Source organism: Agelaius phoeniceus, chromosome 4 (assembly GCF_051311805.1).
Source record: "Agelaius phoeniceus isolate bAgePho1 chromosome 4, bAgePho1.hap1, whole genome shotgun sequence".
NCBI classification, from domain to species: Eukaryota; Metazoa; Chordata; class Aves; order Passeriformes; family Icteridae; genus Agelaius; species Agelaius phoeniceus.
Window position 1 is genome coordinate 4098262 of NC_135268.1, and position 17111 is coordinate 4115372.

A 17111-nucleotide genomic window follows, 5' to 3' on the forward strand; every position below is an offset into this window, starting at 1 on the left:
CCATGAGCAGAGCAGTTAACAGGCAGACAATTATAGCACCAGGCACTTTGGATTACATTAGGGTGCAGAACAAGCTTTGCTCTCCATGGTTTATGATATCCTCTGAACCCTCTGGAAGGATAAATGATATAACTTGATGTGACTCATACAGGAAAGCAGATAATCAGTGGTGTGCCATAATGCAAGTGAGAAAAAGACAAAATAGTCAAAGAGTGCTTACACTGTTACTTTTATCTTCTGATATTGTTTATCATATTGGTATTATCATGATTATTTGCTAATGTTATCATATCACCTAATGACAAAAATTCCAGGCTTGGAGCCAGGATCCTAGACAAAACATCCTAATGCTTATGGCAGTTTCTCCCTTTGCTGGTTATTAAATTTTTTCTGTGAATGAAAATGACGATAGCAGCGAGGGAAAATGTACACCGTGCCAGGACCAATTTCCTGCCACACCAAGAGTGATGCACACAACAGCCTCCTGCAGCTGGAATGATGCTCTGGGATGGAAGGAACCTGAATTAGGAGCTGAGGAGTGTGGCTGGAGTGACCTCTGGAATTGTGCTGCTGGCACTGAGGTCACAGATGCCTCCTTTAGTCCTCCAGGCTGCAATGCCTTCCTGCACACTGAAAAATGAAAATGCAGGAAAATAGGTCTGGCAGGGCAGGGAGGTGTTCAGGCTGAGGTTTCAGTATGGATTTTCTGTAGGGATATCAGCTTCATGGCAAAGTTAAAACCTTCCCATCCATATCTGCATTTTACTGCCTTTTCTCTTCCTGTGTTTCTACTTATTAAGTTATGCTAAAGGGTACAGAGCAGACACCTGATGAAAATGGAGTGCCCTGGTTTTTCCAAAAAGTGACTAATAATTAAAAAACCCCTATCATCTGTAGTTTTATGGGGAACCTTGATTTATGTGTCCTATTTTTCTAAACCCCTTTTCTTAATCCTTTTGTAGGCAGACTTGACATTTCCCAGAATTAGCTAATGTTATACCAGTAAAAATGTCCCTTGAAAAAGGGAAATATAAGGAACTTTTCTACTGAGGGTTGCATTCAATCATATTTTTTCCATGAGATCATGCTTCTGTGGAGTTCTTAGCCTCTCATTGGAAGATCCTGCTGGATCTTGAACTGCAGTGAGTGTCCCTTACATTCATTAGTAGCTTATATTGGAAGCAAAGGGCTTCTGAGCTTTTCAGCTGGAATTCAACAACATTATTCTTAGGCAGGAAGGTGAAAATTTATTTACTGAAAGTAAAATATTTGTTCTGGCCAGAATGCCATTTTTGCCACTAGCACTGATGCCTTTTAGATGAAATTTTGGTAGTAGCCTAGTAAGCCTGTGATGACAAACACAGGTGAATTTAATAAAAATTCAGTCTGCTCTCATTCCTTTTGGTGTAAATCCAGAGTATTTTACTGAAATCTATTGCCATCTGAGTAAACTTTGTTTCCAGGGGCTGCCAGTGTACACCTCATTTGGTGTTATCAGCCCAGGTATATTTAGGTTTTCTCATCACCATAGAAAGCAAGGAAAAGTAACCAAACTACTTTACAAATAACCAGGTGACATAAACTCATGTTACTGGTGTGGCAATTATCTGGTCTGGTAATTATGACCAATGGTAGCTGCAATAATATTAATTAAATAATGCAAAACTGACCTCCTGAAGGCAGTATTTCTGTCCTTTACAGACAGAACTGAACAGAACTGTGTAGACAGACTGAACCCAAGAGATTAAATAGCCTGTCTAGCAGAAGCTTCACCTCCCTTTTTGAATGTCCCAGAATTTCCAGTTTTGATCCCCTAAATGGAGGGATTGGAAGTGGCAGTCAGAACTTGCTGAGGCTCTGGGTGTGCTGCACTGACCATGCCAAGCACTCCAGTGCAGATGCTCTGAGATCAGTGGTACCTGCCTTGATTGAGCAGCTGAGCCTAAGGGTTCTGGTTTACACTTTTGGATCCGGCCTGGGCTTTTCCATGTCAGAAACTATTTAAACAGCTATTAGGCCTGCAACAAATTGCAGTGGAAAGATCAACAGAGCATGGAGAAGCTCTGTTTACAAGGTACCAGTGACCACTTGCATAACAAACCTGTCAATGATTTATAAAGTGTGCAGACACGGTACCACAGAAAGTCTCACTCAAAACAATTGGTTACTCATTGCTGCATGGTTTCAGTGATCTCCTCATCTTCCTGGATGTGCTGGACAGCAGGAAGGCCCTGCCCTTCTCTTTAGCACTTGATGATCCTTGGACAACTTTGCTGCCCTCCCTGTAAATGAATGTCAGCTTTCCTACAGAAGGACAGGGCTGCCTGCTGAAGTACAATGCCTGTTTTATTTGAATGTTCTCTGGGAAACAATTTAGAGAGCATCTATATTAAACAATTCCTGTGCTACAGTGTTTGTACCTCAAAGAGTTAGGTCAAGGGTTTTGGATCAAAGCCTAGCTGAGGCTGCACACATCATGGGGCCCAGGGAGAGAAGCATTACATTTCTTGCTTAAAATTGGCTGTTAAATGCAAATGCATCATCCTTTGTGTCCGAGCTGAGTATTCTGTATTTTCTTCAGGCAGCAAACTGTTGAACAGATTCCACTTCATTTCAAGGTCTTTCCATCAGGCTCCTGATGAATTCATTAAGCTATTTATTCATTACAGGTGATGAAAGGTATATAACCTTTCCGGAAAGGAAGTGGTCTGCTCCATTAATAAATCTAGTTTTGGAAACTAAAGATGTACTAGAATGAAATACCTGGAAGCAACAGTGCTGAAACATGAGCAAAGCAATTGTAATGGCAGCTTTGGAAGGAGGTTGCTCACAGGGGAGTGGATGAACCTTGTGAAGTGTACTGATGGTCTGAAACTTCAGGCTTTGCTGGATCAGGGGAGAAAGTACATTTCTTCCCAGATTTTCTCTCAGTTGAAGCTTGATCGTGGTATTGTTGTTAAATTTGTTGGCAGAGGGAATTGCCCATGGGTACACTTTCTGTAGCAGTTGCATGCCAATGGAAAATGTTTTATAGCCATGGCAGTGTTAGAGTATCTCTGTGATCTTCCTTAATGATTGGACACAGTTCAGTCAAAAATATGTTGGGATACAAATATAATCTGTGTTTGTGAAAACCAAACATCTCAGCTAAGACCTGAGTAGATCCTCCTCAGTGCTGACTGTGAACAAGGTAGGAACCAGGTCAAGTAAAGAGAAATAAGTATTGACATCATATGAAAGCTGCAGTGTTTTAAATCTGTAGTTGTTTTGCATTGGAGTACCAATACATGATACAACCAACTTAAATACTACCGTCATTCTATTTAATTTGGGACTCTCCCTCCCCACTCTTTCCTAGTAATTCCATTTTGATCTTGTGGAAAAGATTCTGCCCTGCACGAAGCTCTCAAAAGCACTGCAAGGCTACTGTGGACAAAGTGGCTCCAGACTTACCAGACACAATGTACATTTTTATGGTTTAATGCAGACTCAAAATAAGAGCCACATTTTTAAATTTTAGCATGACAAGTCATGTGCACCCACAAATCACACTGCTGTCATCAGGGTCTTAAAAAAGCTATCTTTTTCAGAGAAAAACTGGTCTAATGCAGTTAAACAAAGCACATTACAGGAGAAGCAAATCTACAGAAGGGAATTTAGTGTGCTACCTATTAGTACCTTTTAGGGTCCTTTTTCTGTGCTTCAAATATTAGATAGCAAGCTGGAAAAAAGTATCATCTTCCTTCAAGAATGTATTTCTTCCTTCAACATAAATATTAGTGTCTTAAAATGCAAGTTTGTCAGTGCATGAATGACAAACTTATTGTGCAGCAAGCAAATGCTTTGTGCTATTGAAAGAGTTTTCCTTAATAAAATGCAGAGGCTAGAATGTTAAATCTTTTGAAGTTGCTCCTAAACATGTAATATTTAGCTTGAGAAGCAATAGTGAGGAAATGAACATGATAAGAGCTCATTCAGTAACAGCCCTAAATTGATTATTTCCTTCCTTATGTAAACTTATCAGTCAGCCCTTTGGGCTCACTTCCGAATACCAGCTCAGCACAAGAGTCTTATCACAAGGAAATGGAATGTAAAAGCCCTGACAATTTTGATAAGGCACGTACTTTGGTTATGATCCTATCTCTCCCCTGCTCCCTTTTAAATAATTCATCTGCACTAAAAGGGGAGATACCCTCCCTGTAACTTTGGTATAAATAAAAGTTGATGTAGTTATAGTCAGAATTAACCCTGATTATTTGTCCTGCTGGTCTCTCACAATATTCTCAGGCAAAGAGACTAGGAGATATATGGAAAATTACAAGCAGCTTTGGAATAGAGTGGCATAGGGGTCTGGATAGATGATATCTGAGTTTTTAGAGACTTATAAGTTTTGGACGTAATCTAAAGAATCTCAGTGGAGTGGATACCATAGGAAACTTAAGACTCTCAGCTTTTGCTTGCCACTTATTTATTTGCTACCTTTACCCCACCCATGATGCTGTGGGTCTGCACCTACTTGTGATGGCAGAAGCCAGACTGAATAAAGATCCAATAGCTCACACTGCAAAAGCCAAACATGCAAACTTTAAAAACCCCTGCTACACAAACAGCAAACCACACACTCAAACACACATAAGGCAAAAGAAAACTGACAAGCAAGCTCTACCCACCAGCCACCACAGACTAAAACTTCATGGTTTTACCAGCCAAAAGCACCAGCAGAACAGCCCCAAATACAAATTTAACTTCATTCATTTGTCCCAGTAAAGTAATAATTTAAAGGGGTGCGTAACAAGTTTTGTGGTTCATCACATACCAGGACAGCAAAGCCTGATAAAAGCAGTCAAATGACAGAACTGGTTTTGTTTCAGATGTGATGACATGCTCCTTAAGCAAATGTTAAAGGCAGCAAATCCATGACCCAGTAAAATACACTCCAGACCATCAAAGTAGTTCTACAGCTTGATGAAATCCACTCGTCTCCAGCAAGAATGACCTAAAACTCTTCAGAGGGATAAAAAAAAAGTGTGGAGGAATTCAGAAAGAATGTTTTTTAAGCAAACAGTGACATACCAAAGTTCAGTGTAACTTTTTCAGTGAAACCAAAAACTACAGTAAACTTACCTGATTTATTTTTTCCACAGAAACTCAAATCTTGAGTTGTTTTATGCAAATTAGGGAAAAGCCATGACTGAGGCTGGGCTGACCAATAATTTTGATTGGCTGCTTACCCAAACCTCCTCTCAGGAATACTTAATCATCCAAACAACATCTCATCATTGTAAACCAACAGGGGTCTTAATCCTGGCAGTGTTGAAGTGCATGGCAAAGATACCATTGATCTTAATGGGATTAGGATTTCTCCAGAATTTTCATGATGCTTTGCACGAGGAAGCCTTTAGATAATTTCAGAAGATATCCTAAGTGCTTTATATTGAAAAAAAATGTTGCAGTAACAAGTCTTTTTGGTGAAGCAGTGGCAAAAATAAAACTAGGAAAAAGTCATGGAGCAAATCCAGAATGTTCTTACGGGCGCATGAGCACACAGAGGAAAGGAAGGCTTTTTGATGGAAGCTGTGGGATCAGAGTAGGTTAATCTATGAACTTTGTTAACTCTGTGCTTTCTGTACCATACCAATACCACCACACATGCAACAGACTGGACCTACTAGAGAGAAAAGAGAAAATCTTATTAACATTTCTGGTGAAAAAAATCAGTATTAGCAGGGATAAGGAAAAAACTATACATTTTCACAGTGAATGCTAGGTAGCAAAATAAAAAAGGGTGTAACTGCCTTGCCTGGTATTTATTTCTTTGGGCCTACAGTAGCAAAGTCCTCAGGGAAAGAAATTACAGCAGCAGATATTATCTTATTTTACTGCTGTATTTCCTATCTTAAATTAATAGTGCGTAGGATTTTGATTACACTTGATATAATTAATCATTGGTCTGTTTTGTTATACAAGCCAGTAAAGAGCACTTTGCTGCTCCATGAAGCCAGGCTTGTTTTATGGAGTTTAAATTAGGGCTTTGAGATATTAGTGAGGTGGACAAATACCACTGCTGAAATTCTCAGTCCAACCACCAAACACAATTTCTGCACAGCTGAGCCTCCTCAGGCTGGGTTCTGCCACCCTCACTCAATGGAGTACTATACTGTGAGAAGAGGTGCATGGAAAAATGTTGTGGGCTGCTTAGAGGTGGCAGAATTGGTTATTTATTTAGGTCAAACAGACTCAAGTACTTGGAGACCTGGGGAGCTTATGTAATGCACTGGCATGGTATGAAGGAGCTGTGTACAGGAGGAGAGGCACTGATGGAATAACTGCACGCTCTCTGAGCAGGTGTCTGATGACTTTTCATGGTGACCTGCAGACAATTGTGTGGCCAGAGGCTTTCTAATAAAAATATCTGCAGAGTCCCAGGCAAAAAAAGCCCCACACAATTCTCAAAAAAACTACATAAAACCAGACCAAAACAGAAAGTTAAAAAGATTTTCATACATTGTGCTTAATAGTCATGAGGTTTAGGAAACACATGTTGATCACCTATTACCCAGGCCAGTCTTCAGGCTTCTGTATTACTTTGTAAGAGTTTTGGTTGAATTCAGGTATTTTAAAAGACAAAGCAGGACATTTTATTATCTTGAAACTTGTAGGAGCTATTTAGGGAACTCAGCTAGTCTGTATGGGTTAAATAGAAAGGAACAAAGTCATGTTGGTTTATTAACTAACAATAAATACGTTTCCTTTGCAAAAAGGGATTGTGGCCTATTTTGCCTGTGTGCTTCACATGGCAGCACCAGGCTGTGGAAGCAAATCATTGTCACATCCTGGCTCCTTCCTCTCAGTGTTGTTTAAAGCCCAGGGACTGGGAGGAAGGATGATTGTCAGATTAGGTGCAGGTCGTCCTGCTTTCCTGAGAACTGGCTGCTTGCGGGTACCCTGGAGGGGTTTAGCCCTTGGCTTTGTTTCCATGGACATGTAATACAGGTGAGATAATTGCGATCTGAATCACTGCCTGTAAAAATGGTAAAAATAACCTGCTGCAGACCAGACTTGTGTCCATCTCAGGTTGCATAACGTGATCAGCCAAAAGATACGATCTACAGGGTCTTAAACTGACTTCTGGCATAATAGGGTTTTTCAATGTGTTTTTTTTCATGACCCCACAAGTGACATAGCCAAGAACATTGCACACCAATCTGTACTGCTGCTGTACTTTAAATGTATATTAAATTCCCCACTGTACAGTAGCTGTACCACGGAGCAGACTCCTTACCTCTTTTGGTGAGTTAATCTCGGGAATTAGCATTACAATGGAGCCTGAAGAAGCTCCCTCCCCTTCAATTTCCTTTTCTTTTGTAGTGGATCAGTCATTCGCAGGACTCTCTTTGTTTCTGGAACCACGTCTTTGTTTTGCCAAACTTCGTTCCACCCCTGTGTCTAGTAGAGACCTGCTCCAAAATGTGTTCCACTGGCTGGGAACTGGCACAGGCAGCAGAAATGCTTTTCTTGCAAAACAGTCTCTGCAAGCATTTTATCTGCTCCCTGCCCTACAGAGGAAAGATTTTATTGAAAACAAGTAGACCTGTATGAGTTTCCCTTGGGAAATTCTCCTTAAAAATCCACATTTGAGGAAATGGCCCATACATCAAAGTATGTAAAGAGATTTCTCAGAGATCTTTTGTCACAATCTGTGACTCTTTAATGCTACTCCCTTGTGTAATGTATTCATGGGAATACATTAATAAAGGAGCACTGATTGTTCTGCTTTTAATGGTTCCAAAATACCAAGTCAATCCTGTGAGGTACATTTTGCTTAATTACCTCTGGTATAAGAGTTTCCATTCCTTCAGGTGCTGGATTCCCTGCTTGTGATGGAAACTGCATCTTCCCCTTCAGAACCAATAATCTTAAGAACTGCAATCTACACTCGGTGCATTTATTTTGTGGGCTGTTGTTGACTCCTGAGACTTACATGTCCAAAAATGACATTGTCCTGATGTAAATACACTGTTATTCCCAGGGTCTCATTGCCCTGTGTGAATCTCAAGAGGAAAACAATAACAGGAAGGCAAGGAATATTGGAAACGTTTGTTATAAAGTTGGAAACAAGTCTCACCAAGGCTCAGATGATTTCTTTGTGGATGAAATGGAAGAAAATGTTTCAAAGGAACTGATTAAGCATCAGGTGTGATTCAGGATCATAGAGGAATTTATTCAGTATGAAATCTTTTGCAGAACACAGATTTTCATTGAAGACAGAGACATGAAAGAGTCTAAGATAAAAATACTTACTGTTTTTTAAAGAAGTGAGTAGTCCCTGTGTCTTATCCTTATGCACCTGTCCTGGTGCCATGTAGATGATTTCTGCATCGTGTCTGTTCTACGCAAAATGAACATGATTTTAATTGTCTAAGAGCTTGCTGAGGAATTGGTTTGTTAGGGTTACTGCAAATAAAGGAAAATCTCAGTAGTCAGTTACTTCTTTGTCTAAAAGAGGTCATTAAATTTGATGATAATAGCTGTCAATGTATAAAAATATACAAGTGAATAGGACGTGAGAACAAATGCTGACAAGTGCAGTATACAGCCAGTGCTCTTGACAAGACACAGGACTGAGCTGAACAAATGGCTCATAAAGCTCCCTTAGCAGGAGGATAGTAAAATCCTTCCTCTAAGGTGATTTAGCTTTTTAGTAAGCATTTATATGGAGACAGGGGTCTATCCTGGTGGATGGGTTGCTTGCTTTTGCCAGGCACTACAGACAGCACTGCAATATAACTTTAGTTTATTATGGCACTAAAACTATTAAACCGTGACTGTCTTTTTTTTTTCAACCTGAAGTAAGGTTTGTCTCTAACCAAAAGGGGACAGCCATTCTTTTCCCATGCTGACTATTGTTTTTGGTGGTCAGCCATCTCATGCCTTTTGAAAGAGCAAGAGCTCACTTTGTGCTAAATGGTTGCAAGGGAAAATATAGAGTTGACTACAGAGGTTGATCAGTAACTCACAATTACAGTAGCTCCACTTAACATACAAGAAAATTAAAGTTACTCCATTCTCTGCCTTATGGATTAGCATTACCCAGATGATAAAAATTAGTGGTGTCCACTTCCCTGGGGGATAAGAGCCGCGGTGGGTGTAGGGAGAGCCCAGGTCAGGAGCCCTCCCGTGAGGATGAGGATCTGAATGGTGCCCCAGGTAGCAGAGAGCTATGGTGGCTTGCTCCCAGGAGACAGACACCTCTGTGGGTGGGTGTGGGAGCTGGATATGTGGAAATCCCAGATCTCTTGGAGTCAAGTTTCCATTCAGATGGATGTCCATGATGGACTGGGATGGGGGGCTATCTCAGTGAAGTCCACCATCCCTCTGTCTGATGTCCTGGTCTGCTTCTGTCCAGCCCTGGTGTCACCATTGCTCATGGTAAAGGACTGCTCCTGCCAGCTGTGTCCCTACCCATCAAGCCCCCCCTCCATGGCATAGGGCTCCTGAAAAAAGCCTGGCATGTCCACAGTGCTAGGTTCACTCATTTATTCCAGTTTAGATGCTTATTCTGGAGAGATGCATAGAAAGTCTCCTTCCAGCTTGCAAAAGTGTTTTTCAAAGTCTCTCTGAGGTCACAGAGTCCTCTGAATCACTGAGGTCACTTAGACATAACTTAAGTGTCTTTGAGAGTCCTTTGAAAATTGCTGCCATTATTTTCTCTGACTGGGTCATTATCTGCTTACTGAGAAACAGGAGGTTTTGTAATGCACATTTTCTGTCAAACTGAATGTTTGCAACATGTGACTCCTCATTTGGGCTGGAAGCTCCTCTTTAAATTAATGAGATATATTAGGGAAAAAAAAAAATCTAAGAACACTGACAAATCAACACTTTCAAACCCAGGTTTCTGATAGTGTTTGAACCTCATGGAAGCTTTAGATCAATTCTTTATTGATTTTATTCCACTGTTTTGTCAGATGGAGTATTTGGATGAAATAAGCTTTGCCTTCCCACAGCAATCTTTGTGCTGATTAAGAAGGGATGTGCACTGTGTTATAAACAACCTCTGTTACAGGAGCTCTCACATACCTGCTGTGTTGAAAAGAAAAGAAAAGAAAAACATATAGACAGCCATCACAGGCAAGCACCAGACCTCAGTCAAGGCCAGGGACTGTGGATCTGGCCCAGGGTGACAGAAACCTGGTGTTGTGCAGAGCCTAACCCAGAGCAGGAGCCTGTCAGTGCTGCTCTCCACAGACATGACAATGGCTCAGCAGAGGAAGCTCATTCCCTAGGAAGCCTCAGCAAAAATCTGAACATTTCAGTGTAGCCCCAGAACACCAAGAACTCACAGAGTAGAGCACACATCTGCTGCATATGGACACCCATCATGGGCTTTAAGCTGTCTCTGAGAGTCTTTCTGGATCTGTTTATTTCACCTTTTGCTCTGTGACAAATCCCAGTAAACACATATAAGCAGATTGTTTTTATTATCCACAAATCCCACAACACTGAATGTGTTTTCCACTATATCTCTCTCACTCCAAGAGAGGAAAAAAATTATAAACACTGCCATGTATCCAAGTCAGAAACCACAGTTTATGTCATGCCTGTTATTATTCAGGTTGACTGGTCTATCCTGGCATATTCTGCCTTTAAACCCATACCTAACCTTAACTCCAGAGTGATGGTCCTGTTAAGATCCAACCTTTAAAACCTGAAGCCCTTGTGGTCCTTCTGAAGACACTGTTCTGGGGCTTTGAGTCATTTCTGCCTGAGTGAACATCATATAAAATGCTGAAAATTTTATTGACCCACTCATTGTATTTAGTGCCTGACAAAAGAAAATAGCAAAGTAAGAGTAGCAGCCAGCAGGTACATCAGGAAAACACAACAGAATGTCAGCTCTGCTTCTTAAGTGGACGAGACAGACAATTATTTACTACATTTTGAGAGCACCTGGCACTCAGTCTCTTGGCCATCAGGACAACTCAAGGGAAAGGGGTGTTTATCACAGTGCCCTGTTAAGTGGATTTGGCTACAACAGAAATAAACAAAACAGTCTCTGGAAAAGTTTCAGGGCTTTCAAACTGGTGAGTGCTCTGGTGTTGCAGACAGCTTGAGTCATTTATTAGGAGCCAAAGAGTCAGCACAAATGACTATGTGCACTTTTGTGTTTGTTGGTTTCTTCCTTCTAATTTTGTTTGTATCCGTGTAAAGAAGGGGGATTTCATACAGCTGTAATAACCCCATCACTTCAAAATAATCTCCAGTCTGCCACTCTAACACATCCAACATCTCCTTCCAAATTTTTTTCAAATTCTTTCCTTTGCTCTGGTCCTCATAAGGAGCCTCTGCTTTGCTGCTCTGCTTTTCTTATGTGACACGAAGGAGACAATTCTGATTTCCTGTGAGTGTGCTGAGCCAGTTGAACTTTTACTAACCACTGCAGTACGTGCTGCCTTCTCTTCAGGAGAGCTGTGTTGGTAGATGATCTGAAATGGATGGATTGCATGCTACAGATTCTGGGAGGTAATCATCTTACAATCTTGCATCTTGCTCACAAATGTCGCAAGATTTGCTTGTTGGCTGTTTTCTGCAACCAGATGTTGAATTCCTAAGCCACAGAACGGGCCTCCCCTTACTTCTAGCCAAATATCACTTCTTCATTTCAAATGAATAATGTCAAATCATTTCTGATTTCAGCACGTTACCCAATTTTCCAGGCCCAGAAAGTTCAAGAAATGTAAGATGGAAATCCAAGACTTTGTTTTCAGGTCTGGAAGCTTTGGTTGATATGAATATCAGTACTATAAAAAGGAAAAATTGTCAGCACTTTCATGGCCTAATATGAGGCAAAGAGTAGTTTTCCTTCCCAGCAATTCCTATTTTTTTTTAATGTAAAATTTATTTGAATCTTCAGTTTTTACATTCTGAAATAAAAAGTTTGCTTCTGTCTGGTTCAGAAGGTCAAGCCCAATATATAATTTTTTAAATTATGCCACGAGAATCTCCCTGCTCAAACTTGGTCCAGCTAGACCAGGTTGTTCAGGGCTGGTTTAGTCAAGTTTGGAGCATCTCTTCAAACGGGTTAATAACTTTCAGCTTTCAGCAGTTTTGATAGCAGAGCAAAGCTGGCATGGGAGAGGTGAAAGGGAGGATGAGGTAGGGGAAACCATACCTTGCCAGAACCCTGATGTGTGTTGTGGGGTCAGCAAGACGGAGTGTGGAGAGCATAAGGAAGGGACTGTAAATGTAGGGAACTCCTAGGTTCCAGGCTGCTGATGGGAAAGGATGAATTAATAAATCTGCATTCAAGTGTTACAAAATAAAATTATCTCTATGCAGATTTAAGATGGTCTCTAAGAAGATATTTAAAGCTTTCCATGTTTATTCACACACCAGAGAGAAGCAAAATCTCCACAATTCTGAGCTGACTAGGAATTCCACCAAAAGAAGTTTTTATTGAAGAGGTTGAGAAAGTATCATGTGTGATGTTTCATTCTGATTTTGATTAGTTTTGTGTTTCCCACTGTATTAATAATTAAATGAAAATAATTTTGAAGAGGGAAAGAGAAAAGGAAACTCTTCTTCCTTGTATTTATAGGTAAATAATAACTTAATTTCAAACTGAAATATAACAAAAAATATTTATTACTGCAAAATGAATTTCTGTTAATGGTTCATATAACTGTAAATGAATATGTGACCAATTGTATTTTAGCCTCTCTTGAGAGACAATCGAATATGTTTACTAGAGTAAAATATATTAAATACTCAACCTTGTAAAGGCTGTTATGCCTAAAGCCTCCACAGGCCAAGAAGGCTTCTTACCCCTTTCCCTATATTCATTTAAATCCTCTGATGAGAGGACTGCATTCTCATAAATCCATCTGTAATTTTAGTGGCCTAAACTGCTTTTTCTTCTTTCTTATTGAAATAAGATGATGAAGAAAAACATGACTGTAAATGCTTGGTGCACTAAAAATACGACATACATACTTTACATACAAATGCTTCAGAACTAGTTATCCCCACTATGAAATAGCTTCTACTTTGATAATTCATGAGATTTTGCATGTTGGCAGCCAAAGCTTCCCACAGTTTTTCTAAATTATAGGGGTTTTTGCATTAAATCACTGAAGATTAGCAAAGTGGAACACAATGGCTTGAATGACGTATTGAGTTCTTGAATTGCAGCTCAGACTGTTCAGAGGTGCTGCCTGCTTATGCATTGAAGCAATAAAACTTTGGAAGATTCTGTGAGGGCTCTGCTTCAGCAAAGTCCTTGGTCTTATGTTTGGCTGTAGATAAGGCAACTTACTGCTTGTGATGCATATAATAATACAGTTTACTCTTTCCTAGAGACACTTTAAAAACAGCTCCTGAGTCACTTTGAAGCAAAGACAATTCCAAAACCCAGCAGTTTGTGGCAAACACATTGCATTGTTGCAGCAGAAACTTGGAAAAAAAAATCCTAGTGGATCTCCTGGTGGTTCATCTGAACCTCTTTCTAACATTTCTTGCCACCTTTTCCCACCCATGAAAAATTAAAATGTTGCATTAAAAAAAGAACTTACAAAGCAAACGAAAGTTACCAAGTCAAATCCGCCTTAAGGGGAAAAGAGAAACAAAACCAAAAATCCAAGCCTGGGACAAAACGTTGCTTTTCTGTATCACAGACTCATTATGGAGGTAGCTTTTACTTAACCTCTTGGTTCTCACATCACTCATGTTAATGGCCAAGTTTCTGATACCGGTGGCATTTATCAACTGATCATCTGTGACTCCATGAGTCACTGTCTCCAGGCTTGACATAAACCACTCAGACTCTGTGTTAGGGTCACCTGGACTTTGTCACTATTTAACAATTGAAAAGGAGCAGTATTTTCTTAAAGCACAGGCCAGACCCTCCAATGAAGTAAAGGAGAACAAGAGAAGCTAAGTCAACAGAGCACTGATGTTTTCCTAAGGCTCCAAGGCAGTTGAACAAATGCTGAAGCTCTGTTTTCCCTCTGCACTTTCTTTTCCTTGCTCATTTGTTCCTTTGCCCACTTGGGTTAAATCAAATGTACCGAGGTGCAGGCAGTACTTGTAAAAATTGCTGTTGGTTTATTGCATCCCAATACCAGGATGAACTGGTGGGTTATAGATGAAAAATTCGGGGCTGTTCATCTTCTGCTCTGCCTCTAGTGTAATTCTAGAAACACTGACAAGATTATTTGGTTTTCTGTTTTTAAAGGAAAAGTCTTCTGAATGCACAAGGTTACCTTGGTGCTATTTTGCTGAGTGCAGAAAGGTAATGTAGGCATAGCACCTAGGAAGGAAGGGTTTTATTTACTCTGCTTTTAAATATAACATTGCATTTTGGCCATCAAATGTGATAACTCTGAGTAGAAGATCTGATTTGTCAGGAGGCAGAGCATTCAGTTTAGTCCCATGGCTAGTTTTAACCCATGCCTTTATCTGTGCAGCAATTCTGTGGTAAGAGGGAGAAATGAAAAGGCGCTCTCTCTTTAAAGAAACTTTACCTTTCAGTTCCTGTGCAGTTTGAAATCTGTATCAAACCTGAGCCCTGCAGATGACTGGTAAAGCTGTAGGGCCAGCTGCAGCATGGGGCCAAGGCCCTGACTCAAAATCACTGAAAAACTGTGTTGAAATTAGTCCTGCTCTTGGCAGCTGTTGGAGAATCTATACTAATTAGTCCTGCTCTTGGCAGTTGGAGAATAGATGTTAATTTTTCCAGGTCAGTTTCAGCTTGTTCCTCTTCCAAGCACCAGGAAGTAAAAAATGCATATTAGATGAACTCCTTGAAAATTCCAGATCCTGTATGCCTGACCTGATAAGTAAAAGATGTTGATGAAGTTCAGAAATGAGTAGTAGGGGAACTTTCAGCCAAGTGCCCAACATATATTTCTTTAGCACATGATGTCTTTAAGATCAGGCTAGGTCAGGACAATCAGACCACTGATTCAATGCAGAGAATTTTTCATTGTCAAGAAACTTCTGCTGGGAATTAAGTGCTGCTGCAAGTGGGAAGTGCTGGTAAGCCAAAGGACGTGCTTATCCACATATCTCTGCTCCTCTCCTTCATCCCTGCCCCTAAAGAAAGTGTCACAGGATCTATTTTTGGATCAATGGCAGAAGTCACCCAACAATCCTTTCAAATTATTCTGTTGACCAAATGAAGGCTTAGCTCCTCTAAAGACAACAAGGCCAATATAATGTGGAATGCTGTAATTAATTCCACGTGTTTTGAAGCATTAGGGTAGAGTGGAAGGACCAGAAGTGTACTAATAAATAAAGGCCATATCCTGGTATTGATCTGTATGTGGAACTCACTGCTGGAATCAATAGGGAGTGCTAAAAAAAATCAATGGCAGGATATGACCCTGAGATAAGCTGGTTTCAAATCATTCTGTCTCTCCACTACAAGAAGACAGGTTGCTCTGTGTTATCTAAGCCCTCAAACATCCTCAAGAAGTTTGAGAAGTAGGAAAAAGCCACGTGGAAGGGAACCGCCAGGGAAAGATTTACGTGACAAAATCCTTGTGTGTTGTAAGGCCACGTTTAGCTGTTGCTTTGCAATATCGACCCTAAATGTTTCAATGGGTGAAACATTTAGATGGTTTCTTGTAATTAGGAGTGGGAATACCTTGGGGAAGAGTGAGTAGTTCCTTTTCCTCTATTGGATACTAAAATGGCTGTTTTTTGCAGCTCATAAGTTGTGTTTCCTGGGTCTATTTGCTTGTGTTAGATAAATGCTGTGTGGCACCTCCGGAAGCACCGGAGCGCAAACAGGGGCCCTTCAGTCTTACAAACTTGATTTATTTTCTTTCAGAAACCAAAGGGAAGGGCTGGACATATGGATGCTTGGATACCTGTCTAATACAGCATCAAGACAGAGCTGAAGCTTATACCCAGCCCTGGTTAACTAACTTTATGGTTCTCATCACCTGAATCAGCAAATAGCTTTAAGATGGCTGCATGGGTATTCCACTCAGGAATTGTTTTCTGTAATGTGAGTATTCAAATTTTTTTTTTAATTGATTTTATTTTTTGGGAGATCTGTCCTCAAGCAAATGTCTCTGGGAGCAAAAAACCTTTTTTTTTATACCTCAAAGTTTTTATGTATTCTTTACTCTGATGAACATTGAAGAAATTTGGTATGAGGAAGCTCCATGTCAGCTAAAAAGAATATCAAGAAAATGGTAGATTTGAACCTGGGGGAAAAAAAAAAAAGAGCCATGGGCATTTACCCAAAGAGTTTCTCTCTTTAGATTAACTCCCTTGCCCTTGCTTGTCTTCTGTCTTTTTTTGTTTGTTTTTCAAATTGCAATCATGCATTTAATGCATGTGAAATGATTCCCTTTGCCAGGTGGTATAAACCTGCACTCAGAGCCTTGTGAGCTGCTGGTTCCTAACACTGGAAGATGCGACCCAGCCAAAATCCCCTCTAGATGGCTCCCATGCTTTCATTGCATCACCAATCTTTGCCCAGATCCTCATCTGGCTCTTTTCCCTATCTGTAGCTTTGTTCTCATTTAGAATTGCAAGCTGGGAAGTTCCTATTTCTTTTTATCCACGAAGGAGATCTATTTCAGTAACACAAGCTTTTGCATGCTGCCCCATTAGTGTCTCATCTTAATCCATGCCTTGAGGGTCCAAAGCCAAAGAGGGTAGAATAATCGAGTCTCCATGCAGATCTTGGACAAACTGTGCCAAAAAGTGTACCTTAAAACTGTGCTTTCATGACATTGCAAGGCAGCCCCTTGCAGAGAATGTGGATTAAAAAAACCGAAGGTTTATAATTTAGGTTTCAGAAAAAGGATGATTTGCCCTCCAAAATGATCTGACTTGTGTCATTCACAATTTAGTCAGAACCTGGAATGCTACCTTCAGATTATGGAAGCTGGCAAAATTCATAACCTGGCAAAAGGGAAAATATTCACATAATTCTCTCGGCAAGAAACCAAATCAAACTATTCTTTTTAATTGCAGGTGAGTAATAGCACTCTTAGATTTCATGCAAATAACGTCAGCACTCTCCTGCTCTGTGATTGATGGGATGTTTTAAGTGGAGTGCCTTAACTCAGCACAGCTGGTCTCTTGTTGGATTC

The 17111-nt window shown here is 40.3% G+C and overlaps 1 long non-coding RNA gene across 1 annotated transcript in view; it reads left to right on the forward strand.

Moving 5' to 3' along the window:
- The window catches only part of LOC143693909 (uncharacterized), a 185343-nt gene that overhangs the window by 115186 nt on the left and 53046 nt on the right, over positions 1-17111 (forward strand). Inside the window, exon 3 of the long non-coding RNA XR_013181910.1 lies at positions 15833-16012. This is a non-coding gene — a long non-coding RNA (uncharacterized LOC143693909). The remainder of the gene's footprint in view (positions 1-15832; positions 16013-17111) is intronic.